The following is a 15,654-nucleotide window of genomic DNA, read 5'->3' as shown; positions in this document are numbered from 1 at the left end:
AAAAGGAAGAGACAAACTTGTTATGATCACGTGACATGACACATGGGCAGATATCATTATACTAACATGTGTTGGACATATAACATATACACAGCTCTACACTCTCAGATTACTGTAATTCACAGAATCATATGGCAGAGGAGTTGACATACTCATTGTGTGAATGCAGATGTACCGGATGACTACAAAGTCAGCAACACTACATTCACAACCCATGTCAATTCCGTCACACAGTGCAGAATGAAACAGGGCACTCAACAAGGGAAAAGTAGGGTAGGAATTTTTAGGATTTTATCCTTAAGGAATTGGCTGGATCAGAAAAATGGGTGCTCAATACCAAAATGGAGATAAATCTAAATGTAAGTTTGTAGTTGATGGTTTGTACTTGAGAGAACTAGTCCTCTCCTGAAGGACGTGGATGCTGAAAGTCAAGCTTAACCTTGAAAACATTTCAACACATCCCAATGGTTCTTCAAATTTATCAATGCCTCCTTTTATTGTTGTAACCCTTATTAGATTATCAAACATTAAACACGACAAAGATTTTAGAAAGGATAACATTATTGTTAAATGACATAAAAAATCTTTTGGATGAATATTAAAAAAGTAAATAATTTCTCATAAAATTTAAAATGCAAGCCAAATGAATATGCATTTTCAATTCATATGCAGTTAATTTTATCTATTATGCATGCATGATGTATATGCTGACAGAATGATCAGGATTTTTGGGGCAGATCACTGATCACTGGAAGCAGTATCATCTGATCATATCAGCCATATATATTTATTATGTGGCATACTTTTTATACATATTACACTCCTTCTCTTATATAAACAATTTAAACAATAGCAGGATATGCTTGGTTATTGGGAACAGCTTAGAGTAAGGGTCTTAAACTGCCGGCCCGTGGGCCATATCCAGCCCTCCATTCTTCTCTCTGTGGCCTGTAACTACTGTCAAAAATATAACAATCCGATCTGCAGAAGATTTTCATTTATTTTATTTAATATTTGTTTAATAATTGATTTAAACTTTTAAGGGCTGTTCACATATTGCATCGAAAACCTATTAATTGCTGTTCAAGCCCTTTCTTACTTCTTTCCAAAGCACTCGAGAGGTTGCGCTCTCATGGCATCTTCCGTCCTACCATAAGCCGGGCTTCTCATGATGCCGAGGAAAACGGAATGTGTGATTGGATTTTAATCACTCATCTGCACCTTAGGTCAATCATATCATTGTCACCATGCAACCAATTAATCTGGTCGGGACTTTGAAGTATTCATAAATGGAAGAGCTGTCACTCAGATGTACGAGAAGGAAAGTTGAAGTTAGTTTGTGTCACAGCTTCCAATGGCAACACCGTATCCTAACTTGAAGCGACGCGATATGATTCTGTGATAACTAATTTGCGTTCCCAAACAAACATTACTGGAAACATTATTTGATGCTGAACTGGCAGTGGAGAGGTGGTGGACCACGTATAGTGACATTAAAGATACAGAAGTACTGGACTAAATATGAGACAGAGAAACTTGCATACACTAATGTATTTAGTCTATATATACTAATCTATGTTTTGTTTAACTACAATAAACAGTTATATTTACATCTCAAATAAAGCATGTGAAAAAATAGGTTATTAAAATTTGTCTCCCCTTGTGATGTCAGAAAACCACCCCTTAATCTGCACTATTCAACCACGACACTGCCATTTAGTGTAGAGATCAGCTCATTTGATACACCCAAATAATACACCCAAAAAACGCACATTTTTGCTCACACCTATAAAGTGGCAATTTTAACCTGTTATAATAAATTATCTATATGGTATTTTGTGTTCACAAATGTACACTGGGGACAGCAAAGATTTATTTGACATCTTAAAAAGTCTTGTGAAATGTCCGCTTTAAAGTCGCCATTAAACAGAAGTAGCGGTTGTCTTTTTTCCCTGTTGTGATGTATATATGAGTGAAACAGCTTCTGAAATGAAAAAGGTAGGAATTAATTTTAATTTGTCAATCCATAACTGTTTGAAGTTGGGTCATATTGGATTTTTCTAATCGCCACAATCTTTTTCAAGACCCCGCCCACCTGCCATACCATATGACCGAAATAAAGAGAGATCGTTTTAAGGAGGGGTGGAGATTTCCGTTTTTGATTAAAGATTATGAGGCACATGGATATTTTTTTTTAAAGTCATTTGTAAAAAATAAAAAATTTTCATTTTAAATTCATTGCAAGTTTTTCATTTTAAATTAATTGCAACTTTAATGTCAAGCCCTGCATATAGTGCATGACGACACAAAGCCTGTAGTGAGGAAGTGCGTTAATTTTTGTTGCACAATACACAAGAGGCTCATGCAACCCATCACTTTTAAATGCATCTGAGTTCTTGGGTAATTGCCATGACATTGAAGGCAAACTTATTTTTAAAGAAGCTTGTGCAGTGAGTCCTTAGAAAGGAATTAGAAGGCTATTACCTGTCTTAATTACTCCAGGAAAGACAGCATTCAAGGAAACAAAGCACCCTCTTCAGTCATACCACATTGCGTTCAGGTGTATGAGCTGTATGCTTTTAAGTTTTATTTCAGTAAAACTGAAATGGTGATGTATTGACCATCGTTTTAATTGGGATCAAACGCAGACAGTGCAATTTCTCTTTTAAGTGTCCTTCAAAAAGCAGTTCAGGTATATATCGAGATTATTACATATGAATACGCGGAAGCTAGACTTTCATCTTCCTTTCATCGTCTCCAAACCTAACTGCCTGTTAGCAGGAATAGAGAAAGCTTGAGAAGTGGTTTTGTAGACAGACCTTGAATGCAAAATCTATGGAGCACATGTGAGTCAACTTTCCTCTTCAAACACACCTGTATATGTCAGTATGCGTCCATTTAGCCATCTTCACTGTGTGTTGAGTCACCAATAAACCTTCACATACAAACCAGCACACAAAATGCACTTCCCCCTCATACTGTAATCTTTCCTTCACATCTGAAGACAAATTTATCCCTGCACCTGTATTAGCCGTTTCCAAAATTACCCTTTTGATCTAATGATCTATTGATGTTCAACCCCAAAACAGAAAAAGTTGGGACACTGTAGAAATTGTGAGTAAAAAGGAATGGAATAATTTACAAATCTCATAAACTTATATTTTATTCACAGTAGAATATAGATAACATATCAAATGTTGAAAGTAAGATATTTTGAAATGTCATGCCAAATATTGGCTCATTTTGGATTTCATGAGAGCTACACATTCCAAAAAAAGTTGGGACAGGTAGCAATAAGAGGCCAGAAAAGTTAAATGTGCATATAAAGGAACAGCTGGAGGAGGACCAATGTTTAGGAATGGGAATGTTGTCCAATTCTTGTCTAATACAGACTTCTAGTTGCTCAACTGTCTTAGGTCTTCTTTGTCGCATCTTTCGCTTTATGATGCACCAAATCTTTTCTTTGGGTGAAAGATCTGGACTGCAGGCTGGCCATTTCAGTACTCAGATCCTTCTTCTATGCAGTCTTGATGTTGTAATTGATGCACTATGTGGTCTGGCATTGTCATGTTGGAAAATGCAAGGTCTTCCCTGAAAGAGACGACGTCTGAATGGGATCATATGTATCTAGAACTTGGATAAACCTTTCAGCATTGATGGTGCCTTTCCAGATGTGTAAGCTGACCATGCCACACGCACTCATGCAACCCCAAACCATCAGAGATGCAGGCTTCTGAAAAGAGCGCTAATAACAACTTGGGTTGTCATTGTCCTCTTTAGTCCGGATGAAATGGCATCCCAGTTTTTCAAAAAGAACTTCAAATTTTGATTCGTTGGACCACAGAACAGTTTTCCACTTTGCCAAAGTCCATTTTAAATGAGCCTTGCCCAGGGAAAACGCCTGTGCTTCTGGATCATGTTTAGATATGGCTTCTTTTTTGACCTACAGAGTTTTAGCTGGCAACAGCGAATGACACGGTGGATTGTGTTCACTGACAGTGTGTTCTGGAAGTATTCCAGAGCCCATGTTGTGATTTCCATTACAGTAGCATTCCTGTATGTGATGCAGTGCCATCTAAGAGCCCGAAGATCACAGGCATCCGGTATGGTTTTCCGGTCTTGACTCTTACGCACAGAGATTGTTCCAGATTCTCTGAATCTTTGAATGATATTATGCACTGTAGATGATGATAACTTCAATCTCATTGCATTTTTTCTCTGAGAAGCTCAGAAAACTATTTTTCGCTGCAGCATTGGGGGAATTCGTGATTCTCTGCCCATCTTGACCTCTGAGAGACACTGCCATTCTGAGAGGCTCTTTTTATACCCAATCATGTTGCCAATTGACCTAATAAGTTGCAAATTGGTCCTTCAACTGTTCCTTATATGTACATTAAAATTTTCTGGCCTCTTATTGCTACCTGTCCCAACTTTTTTTGGAATGTGTAGCTCTCATGAGATCCAAAATGTGCCAATATTTGGCATGACATTTCAAAATATCTTACTTTCAACATTTGATATGTTATCTATATTCTACTGTGAATAAAATATAAGTTTATGAGATTTGTAAATTATTCCATTCCTTTTTTACTCACAATTTCTACAGTGTCCCAACTTTTTCTGTTTTGGGGTTGTAGATTAGGACAATAAGACGGACTAGGTCACCAAAAATAACTATGTATTACTGACTCTCATGTCAATCCAGACAACATGCCAAAGCAAAACTTACTAAATAATTGTTTTGTGTTTCACATGAGATAAAACAGCAACAAACCGTTTTGAAAAGACATAAGTAAATGACAACTCATTATTTACAGAACAATGACTCTGAATTTTTATTCTTGATTGGATTATTTAAACATACCCCAGGGGAAGAGTCACGTTAAATAATAAAGAGAAAGAAGAGGAGGATATGTTTACAGTCAGCATTTTATAAAAGCTTCCATAGCTTCTGATGATGGGCGAATGGAAAGCGAGAGTGGTAAAGGATCTTCTCTAATGCACAGAAGAGATGGATAAACATTCTTGAAAACTGTGCAGATGAAAGAGCGAGAGTTAAGTGTGGTGGTCCCTGATAAGCTAAAAAGATGAACTGAGAATATGGGTGAAATACACAGAAAAGCAGTGATGCATAGGGGCATCTAATGACACAAGCAAGTGAAATTCTGGGAAGTTGCTCTCTTTAAAGTACAGTAAATACTAGATGAATCAACAGACAATTGCAAGTTATCATCATTTTCTCAGACATTAAAGAGAATAATGTGTCGGTATGTTTAAATAACAACATAAGAGTCCTAAACCACGGTTATTGTTCCCAAACTAATTTTAACAAGCATCCAATGTTTGTCACACAAAAACATGACACCATTTTCAATGGTCCACTGCTTCAATAATGAGAGTATTTATGGCACTGGACATGAGTGGGTGTGGGTGTGTGTGTTGGGGGATTATTTCATTTTTAAATCACTTTAATTACAAAAAAAGGAAAAAATTGCATTAGGTGGCCAAAAGCAATTATAGGAAACTTAATCTCCTTTGCAATTAGGCTTGGGGGCATTTTTTAACTATTGTAATTTATTTTTGCTACATTTCTATAAAGGTCAGTATAAATTGCTTTGTGTTATTAGAACAAAGCCTCGTTATAAGGGGGTTGGGGAGGGGGCACCTGTTCCTCTAGATGATTCTTCTCATTTGCCGTCCTTCCTAAATTCCTTTTATCTCTCTGGGAGAGGATAAAGTAATGCACATCTGTTGACCTGGAATGCTAACTTGACCTTGAATGTCCCTGATTTGACCATGAATGTCAGACATAAAATGCAATGATATATTTTTTTACATATATCCCATCCCAGTCTCCTTGCTGAAAGATTGCTTAAAAATAAATGTTGTTGATGATAAATATCGCCTGTTATAGCAACTTTTAGATCATGAGATTTAGGCAAGACTACCTGCAGTGTCGGCGCCACGAGCGGGCCCTAGGGGGCATGGCCCGGCCACTTGAGTCACTGTGCCCCCTTACTTCTCAAAATAATAATGAACTTAATATTTTTAAAAAATGTGCTGCAAATACTTTTGGTTATACAATGAATACTGATTAAAATTCAAAGTATAATAAATAAAAACATAATAATTAAAATTCTAACCCACAATGCAATGCTAACATATAGTCAGCCAGTTACTGTACATACACGCAGCCACTACATTTGAACAACACAAATTGTTAAAGCTATCCCCAGTGTTTTGTCTGCACTGAAAGTTACGGTCATGTTCGGGGTCTCAATCGCCATGCGTGAGAACTCAATCTGTCTAAATAATGTACACTTGTAATTCTTGGCATTTGAGCAAGACGAAGAAATTTCGCGACAAATAAAAGGACCTTCTTAAAAAGTTTTAAAAAGTCCTCTCGTCGCCTGCAGCTCTTCTTAAGGTAATATGCACAGTTCATTCTGGTGTTAGATATGTCAGTAACATTGTTTTCTTTTGCTGTTATTTGGTTATGTACTGGTCTTTATGATTTGCGTGAGTTATCCAGTCTTGCACTTAACGTCATTATAAGTTATGTTTTTACTATAGTGAGGGATTTATTTGCGACAACAACTTGGCTGGCTGTAACAATCCCGCTAATTTCACGGCTAGTTGCTATATGAGTAAATATATAGACATAACATTTTGATTTGATGTCTTTTATTAGCTTATTTTTAAGAAATACAAACCTTCTGGGAAAACGTTTCTTAATGGCTTAAAGCCAGACGCGTTAAAACAAGTTAAAAGTCAAAATACGAACATTCGGTTTAATCATTCTAAATACAATCTCATATACGTTACTAATTATGCATATTTATTCTGTATTAATTTGTAGGTATTAAACTGTCCCTGTTAACGCGACTCGCTCGCAGTACCCCGAATAAAAATACCTTTGAATGTTGCGACTGGCCACTCAGTACCAAGCATTTTACAGTGCCATGTAGTAATAATAATAATAAAATAATAATAAGATGAACCTGGTGCCCCCCCAGTGAAACAGGAGGCCCCCTCATTCTGTATTCTCTGGCGCCGACACTGACTACCTGTTCATCGAAACGACACCAGAAATTGATAGAATTCTCATTATTTGACTATTTTCATTAGGTGCAGAAATTACTGACTGCAGCTTTAAACAGATCATGCGATTATGAGTTTTTAAAATGAGTCGTCCTAATAGTTTATGAAACGAAGAGATTTAACAGACATTTAAAGTCTACAGACTTTCTTTGCCATGTAAACTTAACAAGCGAGTTGTCTAAGACACACCTTTAAGTGATAAAAAGTGAATCATTGTGCACAGCTGTGATGTCCCACCCATTGCATTTACATGCATTCGACACTTTGTATTCCATTTATGCATTTTATCTTTAAAACAATCCAGCATCAACCCTTTCCCTTTCACTGTCAGGCTGGTCTTCCTTAGCTAAAAAGACCTGTCAGCTGTACTTTAGGTTTAGTCACTCATAAGCCAGCATTTCTCACCACTGTTGCTTCTGGCTTTACTCCACATCGGCGAAATTTGATTTGAGAAAGTTACCGTGCGTGGACAGACTACATGCGAGTGCTTTGCGATGCTTGATTTCACACAGCTCATAAATTATAAAGTTTAAGGTCTTGTTTTATTCTTTATTGATGCTGAGTCTAAATTTCCATCACTTGTTGGAGCCTCTGGGTGAGAGCGCTCACAAAATTGCATTATGTAATGTAATATCATTATGTGAAAATCATTCCGCTGCATTGTAGGATAGAAGTAGACATGCCGCTGACCGAGCCCGTTTTGTTGGCACACTCAGACACACATTTACGGACATACGTAACGGCGCGACAAGGGTCGAGCAAGCACATGGGGCGCGGCACAACATCTCTCCACCCATCTGGCCGGTGAGGAGATGGCGAGCAAAAGAGGCCAAAAGCTTGGGATGAGACAGCTGGAGCCCAGTCAGATGGAAAGTGACAAATTACCACCCTAATGAGAACCATTCATCATTTCTCCCTTTATTTTCTCTCGCACTCTTTCTCCCTCTATTTTCATCAAAAACGCACCTTCACGTTTAGCTCAACGGGCATCCGGCACCTGCATCCAACCGATGAAGAACCGGATGCAGAACCGGACTCAATACAGGTCTTTCTACAAAATCGGTGCAACCAAGTACAGAATAAATTGTGATTTTTTTGTAATCAATTATTGTACTGTAAGCAACAGTTGTGCTTGACCCTGTGTGTTTGACCTGCAAAGAGAAAATCGAATACATCTGATGCTGTCTATTATGTAGTTATTATTAATTATTACACGGCTCTCTGGAATGCTTGATTCTGATTGGTCAGTTGAGACATTTGCAGGTTCGTTCTTTTCGAATAATAACCGCTCCAAAATAATAACGCATAGCCGGTACTACTTTAAGAGTAAGATCGCTCCGCGCCAATAAAGATTACTGTTTGTTTGGCGCCATCTTGTGACAAACACTGGACAACCACGACAAGACAGAGCTTACTGAGACTGAACTTGACAAAATAGAGCATGACAGCTACGAAGCCAACACACAAAAAAATACAGAATGGGCATTAAAACTTCTCAAAGACTGGCTAAAAGAGAAAAAAATGGAGACAGACAAGTATGAAGCAGAGGATCTTAATAAGGTATTACGATCATTTTATGCATCTGTGCAAAGTTTCGCGGAAGGATAAAAATGTTAATTTAAAACAAATATGCCAATAAAATGTTTCAAATTCATATTCATGTCCAGTTTTTTTTCTTATGTGACAAGTAGCCGTGTAATAAGCGGGATAATGTAGAGGCAGCCGGTAGTTATCGGGAAATAAGCCCCTTCAGTGTGATACAAGACCCTCCGCTTCGCGTCGGGTCCTGATCACACTGTCGGGGCTTATTTCCCGATAACTACCGGCTGCCTCTACATTATCCCTTACTTAAACAATATGGATAAAAGAAAAGACAAATTTGAGTCAAAAAAAATGCTGGTTTATTTTCAGCTTAGCATTGGTTCAAAAAGGGAAAAACCAAGCCATTGGGTTAAATTGACACATTTTTTTTATTTGACCCAACAATGGGTTAAAACAACCAAGCATAGGGCAAATTACAACCCAAAGGGCTAGCCTCATTCTTTTTTGAACCAACCTGCATTTTTAGGGTGTACAAACTGCTCTTAATTTATTTATATTTTATTTTTTAATATTTATTTAATTAATTAATTAGGAAAAAAAAAATTTGCTCATTAGCCCTAATAGCTTTGGCTTTGATCAGACTCGAGTTGACGGATGAAGTTTTGATATTCTGTTGCTGTACTCCAAAGGTATTACTAAATCACATGATAATATGTAGGGAATGTGATAGGTAGTTAGGAGATGGGTATCATCAGTCAAGAGTGTCACGCCTGTGCATCTCTACAGTGATCCGGGCAGGAAGCCATTTTATGTCCAGGGTTGCTAAAATGTCCGCCTTGCCCTAGCCCCCTTTCTGCCTCTAACAGTAAACAATCGGGGCAGATTGTGTGGATGCTGTGCGTTTGGCACTGTTTTCCTATCCTGATGTTGCCTCATGTTAAACAGACTGACAGGATCCTAATTCTTACAACCACTAAGCTCGGTCAGGCCTGTCAAAACACTAACGCCCATTTCAAACACAGCCAATGCTAATGCCAAAACACTGTGCTTGATAATGGCACACACACACACACACACACACACACACACACACACACAAACTAGCACATGCAAAAAAAAAATAAAATACGAATACACAATTTTTTGCTTGATCCTTGCCTACTGACAAATCAAAATCAATTCCTAATCAGCAATTAGGTAACTTTACATTTATCAGCACAACTATAGCACCAGTTATGGTTCTACATAAATAGCACCATATGGTTCTACATTGCACTTAAAGTGGTTCCCTTATGATTGCGAGTTAGTGAACCAGTTTAGTGCATTTTTGTAGAGTGAAGGTTAATTAATTGGACTGTAAATCACTTTGTAAAAGTGTAGATATTAAGCAGAACACAGCTCCTGCCATGCTACAATGTAAAACAAGTTTGAAACAACACAGCACTGTAAGGGTAAGTACATAATGACATGATTTTTTTCCATGAACTACTGCTTTAAGAGTCCCTCAGGTTAAGTAAACTCCGTTGAATCAGGAGGGTTAAGGCAGGCCATTTAGATTCAATTTTCATGTACTTGAGTGGCTACAATCATCCAGGCAGTAATGCATTCGGTTAAAGGATGTTCCAAATGCACACATTTACGCTTAAATGCCTTGTTGTTTGTTTGCTTTTTTAACATGTCAGCATCCTAAATGCTTCATAATGATAGCAATTTATCATCCGTTCGATGCTATGCAGATTTATGCTTCTGGCCATGTACTGCATCGCTCTACACAGGTCACTGCACTTTGATCCACGATCACGGATTAAAACGCATCTTCCACCGATCACCGCATGTGTTAGAGCGTCCTGCTGTTCCTCTGGCTGATGTATTGAGAAGAAGATCAGGATTCAGAAGAAGCCATACACACTCAATCACACACAAACACTCTCATATTACGTTGTCAATTAGACTCGGGCCTCGGTCCTCTCATTACATGCTATTTCCATATAAATTACATCCATGTTGTATGTGTGGATTGATGAGACTGTTATATATTCCACACGTTTCTTTTATGGAAGTCCACCTAACAGCCATAACTGTGAGTCCAAGGATACAACTTTGTTTTAAGAACTTACCTGTGATTTTAACTGGAACAATGATATTTGGGCTTGCAGAAAATTGCATCATGGATGAGATTAGCAAATTATAAAATACACAAGACAACCATCTGTATCCTTGCTCAGCAAAATCACAGTCCTATAAAACTTACATTCATTCAGTTAGGGAGTCTATTTAGCATTAACTCACAAAAACTTTATTGTACTGAAAGAAACACGTGGTGAAAATTAAACATGCAAAACATATGGTGCTGTGGGAGTGTTGAAATAAAATTTATTTGTAGTCTTCTATGTGGGGAAAACCGAGTTGATTTATATACAAACAAATTATAAAATATAACTATAATTGAGCTTTCCTTTTAGTATTTAAACCCAGCAGAACACACCAGTACTAGTTATGTCCAGATATCATTTATACTATATAAAATATAACTATAATTGAGCTTTCCCTTCAGTATATAAACCCAGCAGAACACCCCAGTACTAGTTACGTCCGTCCCAGCGCAGGTCTTACAATATTCATAAAAAGCTTTTTTGGCATCCCCACATATCTCTGCACTATGCTACACTTGTTTATTTACAAGGCTAGACAAAAAAGCTTTTAAACATTGCATTAAAAAGTTATATCAAACCTGACACGAGGACACGACATCAACCTTGTTTCGCCCACCGAAAACTTTTTCTGCTGACGTGCATGCTAGTATTTCGTACTAGGAAGTTCACAGGACATTGTGCTTACACACATACACAACCTTAAGGTCAGAAGTCAAGACTGAAGTCATTAATATAAAGGTGAGCAGCATTAAAATGGGTAACTTATGAAGTAATATCACCCACAGCCTGTTTGCTAACCATCCAATGTCTGGCAAGCTTTGATCTGATTGGTTGGCCTTGGACAACTTCAAGTGTGCAGTCTATTATTTTAGATCAAACAAAAACAAAACACAATGTGGTTATACTCTTAAAATGTTGTGTTGTTTCAACCTATAGTTGGGTCAAATATGGACACACCCAACTGTTGGGTTATAAATAATTCTATGCTGGGTTGTTGTTTATCTGTTGTGTTTGTCCATATTTGGCCCAATTATGGGTTAAACCAGTGGTTCCCAAACTTTTTCAGCGTGCGGCCCCCCTTGTATACGGTGCATTCCTTCGTGGCCCCCCAAAGAAAATTTGTGACAAAAAACTGTTCTAAAACTCAACATTTTAATAAAAAACATTAAATTATACAAAATGTAGTGCTTTTGGTTAGTAGCCTTATTTTTTTGTAGGTTTAATTACACAGAATTCATGATAAATTAATGTATTTCATAAAATGTCATAAAACTGGGGCCCCCCTGGCACCATCTCGCGGCCCCCAGTTTGAAAACCACTGGGTTAAACAACACTGCAAAAAAATTCCGTAGAAATCGCAGCTGGGTTGCCGGTAATTTACCGTAGATTTACATTTATGTTATTTACTGGCAAGAGTTTGTTCAAAGTTAAATGAACATTAAACATTTACAAGTCTTTGTCTTTACAGAGTAAAACTAAAAAAACAGCATCAAGCAAAACATTCTGGGAAACAAAATCTGAAGCAAAAAACAGAAAAAGGTTGATGATGATTTCTGGTTCCCAGAATGCTTTGCATGAGGCTGTTATTGTATAGTTTTATTCTGTGAAGATAAAGACTTGTTAATATTTAAAATTTATTTAACTTTAAACAAACTCTTGCCAGTAAATAACATAAATGTAAATCTACGGTAAATTACCGGCAACCCAGCTGCAATAACATTGAAATTTCTACGGATTTTTTTTACAGTGAACACTACATTTTTAAAGTGTAGTTGCTTTTCATATCAGTGTGATGGTCATTTCCTTTATAAGGCTGCAATGAGGATCTATTTTAGGATGAACTTCACACTTGAATCGCAGTCAATATATGCTCATCCATAGTTTCTGCAAACAGCTTTAAAACTTCTTCCAAAGGGTCAGTATTGGAAACTATATCTGCATTTCCTTAAGGAAAATGCAGTGCTTATAGTTGCGAAAGAATAGTGTCTGGTTAAACAATAGTTTAGAAAAGTTTTAAACCCAAACAACATTTGCATTTCCAGAAGGAAATAGCAGTGCTTAAAGAATAGTGTCAACCTTCTAGGAACCTTTTTCAAAAGGTTTTCACTTCTGGGTCTGTGTATGTGAAATGCTGCTTTGAGGGCTATTGAACCATTACCATGACACTCAGCAGGATAAACTCATACTATAATTCCGTGTGGCCTTTGCAAAGTAAAGGCAGCTGTAGATGATTAAATAAATGTAAGAAAGCCAATGACAATTTTAATGCTAAAGTAAAATTTTAAAATGCTAATCGTAAACTTCTTTTCAGCTGAAAGTATAACCTTTATACCGACAGACTTAAATTGAGGAGCTCAGATGCAAAATCCGCTAAATGCCACCTCCATCAAAAATGAGATAATTATGTTAACCGAATGCTTTCGGCATGCATTATACGTTCATCAAATACTTCTGCTTTAAATCTGCTTAATCCCAGCCTCAGGTCATTCGGAAATACTGTTTTATTGGCAAAATTCATTGAGAGACTGACAAAAAATAGAAAACATCTCAGACGCACTTACAGGGATTTACAATTCAATTATCTTTAAACCCATGAATAAATGGTCTCGGTACATTATGTTTTACATGGTATGCATTTGGTAGATGTTTTAATTCAAAGATACTTAGGGGTGGTTCACATTTCATGTCTTTGTGCAGGCAAATACGATATATCGGATGTAAACGCACAGCAAGCGTGCTCAAATATAGTAAGATGGTAGTGACATGCTCTTTTTTACAGGCATATTGGCAACGTGTGATTTGAAAATTTGTCAACTTTTCAGAATGCCACTCTTGAAAGCACGCTGGAAATGAGGTTTTAGGCACGGAATGTGAACCGCCCCTTACAGTGCATTACAAATTACAAATTTTTTATCAGTATCTGTGTTTCTGGGTTCGAACCCATAACCTTTTGCTGTGTTAATGTGATGCTCTGCCACTATCTATACAAAAATGTAATGTAAGTGTATGAAAACCTCTATGTGCATCCCTTAGGAATCAACCCCTGCACCCCTGCTGTTACTAACATCATGCACAGCTAGTTGAACTGCTAAAAAGCCACATGAAGCTGTTTGATGTTACAAACTAACTACAGTAGATATTATAATTAAAATCTCTCATCATGAATAAGTCTGACAGATACTGAGAAACAGAAGATTAAAGTTTTGACATAACCTGTGACATAACCTTTCCCACTATATTCGCTCTACCAAGCAATAGTTTAGTTTAATGAGAAACTAGTCAAGTAGAATATCTGTGTTTCTGAGCCTCAAGAACTCCCACACAGACAAACAGCATACTAATCTATAGCTGGCAATGATAAATACCATCAATTGTAAAACAACACATGCTCTGTGTCTACGTGTATTAAGCAGCACATACGGTTCTCCTCACGCAGATCAGCTGTTTGGTGTGAAAGTAGACGAACTGTTAATTATATTCCAGCGAATTGCTCTTTGATGTCTCTGACTCTGTTAGAAAAAAACTATTTTTAGCACACTTGAAAAGAAATTTAGTGCAAAAAAAGTTTTCTTTCTTCCCATCCGCTCATCTCCTCACCTCCAAATGTCTCCTTCACGTTTCCTTCTCATCTTCCCGACCCTCCCTCCACCTCCTCGATTGTGCGGTCTTTAAAAACCTCTCACTTGATCAAAGCATGAGAGGAATAGATTCCTCTCTCTATTGAGAAATCAGTCTGCCTCATAAACCACTAAAATCTTGGGTATCACCGTTTCCTTGCATGTTTGTTATTTTCAATTGCATGCATTTCAGCACACTCTTCTTTCTTTTAATAATACTGATAATCAATCTTTTGTTATGTTAGTTGTAAAGCATTTCATTTTTTCTAACGTCACCTTTAGCTCAATCTGATCTGAGGTTATTACTTAAAGGAAATAGTGGCTTTGAAGTGCAGCAACATTGAGTCATGAACACAGCGCATAAGTCTGTTGAAAGAATATTCGCTATATTGAAGCCAAGTAGTAAAAAAAAATCATGCCAGAGATAAGTGGTGTTATGTGCAAAACTGCAAATTGACTACATAAATTCCACACAAATTCATTATTACTTTACAGTCTTAACAATATTTTAATGCATTTTTGTGGAAACTATGGTTACCATGACAATTTTTGTAAGGGACATGTATGCAATCCTTGCATGTGTGAACAACAGATGCAAATTAGTAATATTTATAGATATATATACACTCCACCTCTCTCTCTCTCTCTCTCTCTCTCTAACACACACACACACACACTTGGGAGCTGTGAATGAGTGCTACTATGAGGTAAATTCATCAAGCCTTTGCATCAGCTGACCCTAAGGAGAGTGTGTGTCCCTGTGCTGGAGTGTTTAGAGAAACCCTGAACACCTGATGCAACATCTCCTGCGTGATGCCTAAAATTGCATCACACACACACACAAAAGTACACACGAACAGCTCGTGACCTACACTACTGTATGATAGGCTATATTATAAACAATGACATTCGACAAACGATGATGGGAATTATAAATGAATCATAATCGACACAAATCGTTCTCTTGCTCACTCTATAGTAAATCATTTAAGATGAAAGATGCTCGGTTGAAATGAGATTTTTAATTACTGTATGACCTGGGGTATATTAGCAACATATTAATGTGCGCCATTAACCTAGTGGTAACTAACCCCGTCAGCTCATTAACTACATGTGATTGGACCTGGGTGAGCACAGGCGAAGCTCGAACTCTCATCACAACCACTTGTGACAATACAGAAGCCAGAGCTGATAATAATACAGTAGGTTTGAATACAAACACGTCGGTATCTCGTGGTCAG

At 37.3% G+C, this 15,654-nt stretch overlaps 1 protein-coding gene across 4 annotated transcripts in view; it reads right to left on the bottom strand.

Moving 5' to 3' along the window:
- tenm2a (teneurin transmembrane protein 2a) overlaps positions 1–15,654 on the bottom strand; it is a 369,158-nt gene that overhangs the window by 113,760 nt on the left and 239,744 nt on the right. The window lies entirely within an intron of this gene.

The sequence above is a fragment of the Paramisgurnus dabryanus genome, chromosome 16 (assembly GCF_030506205.2).
Source record: "Paramisgurnus dabryanus chromosome 16, PD_genome_1.1, whole genome shotgun sequence".
NCBI classification, from domain to species: domain Eukaryota; kingdom Metazoa; phylum Chordata; class Actinopteri; order Cypriniformes; family Cobitidae; genus Paramisgurnus; species Paramisgurnus dabryanus.
Note: the sequence above shows the minus strand (reverse complement) of the source record. Positions and strands in the feature narration are given on the sequence as shown.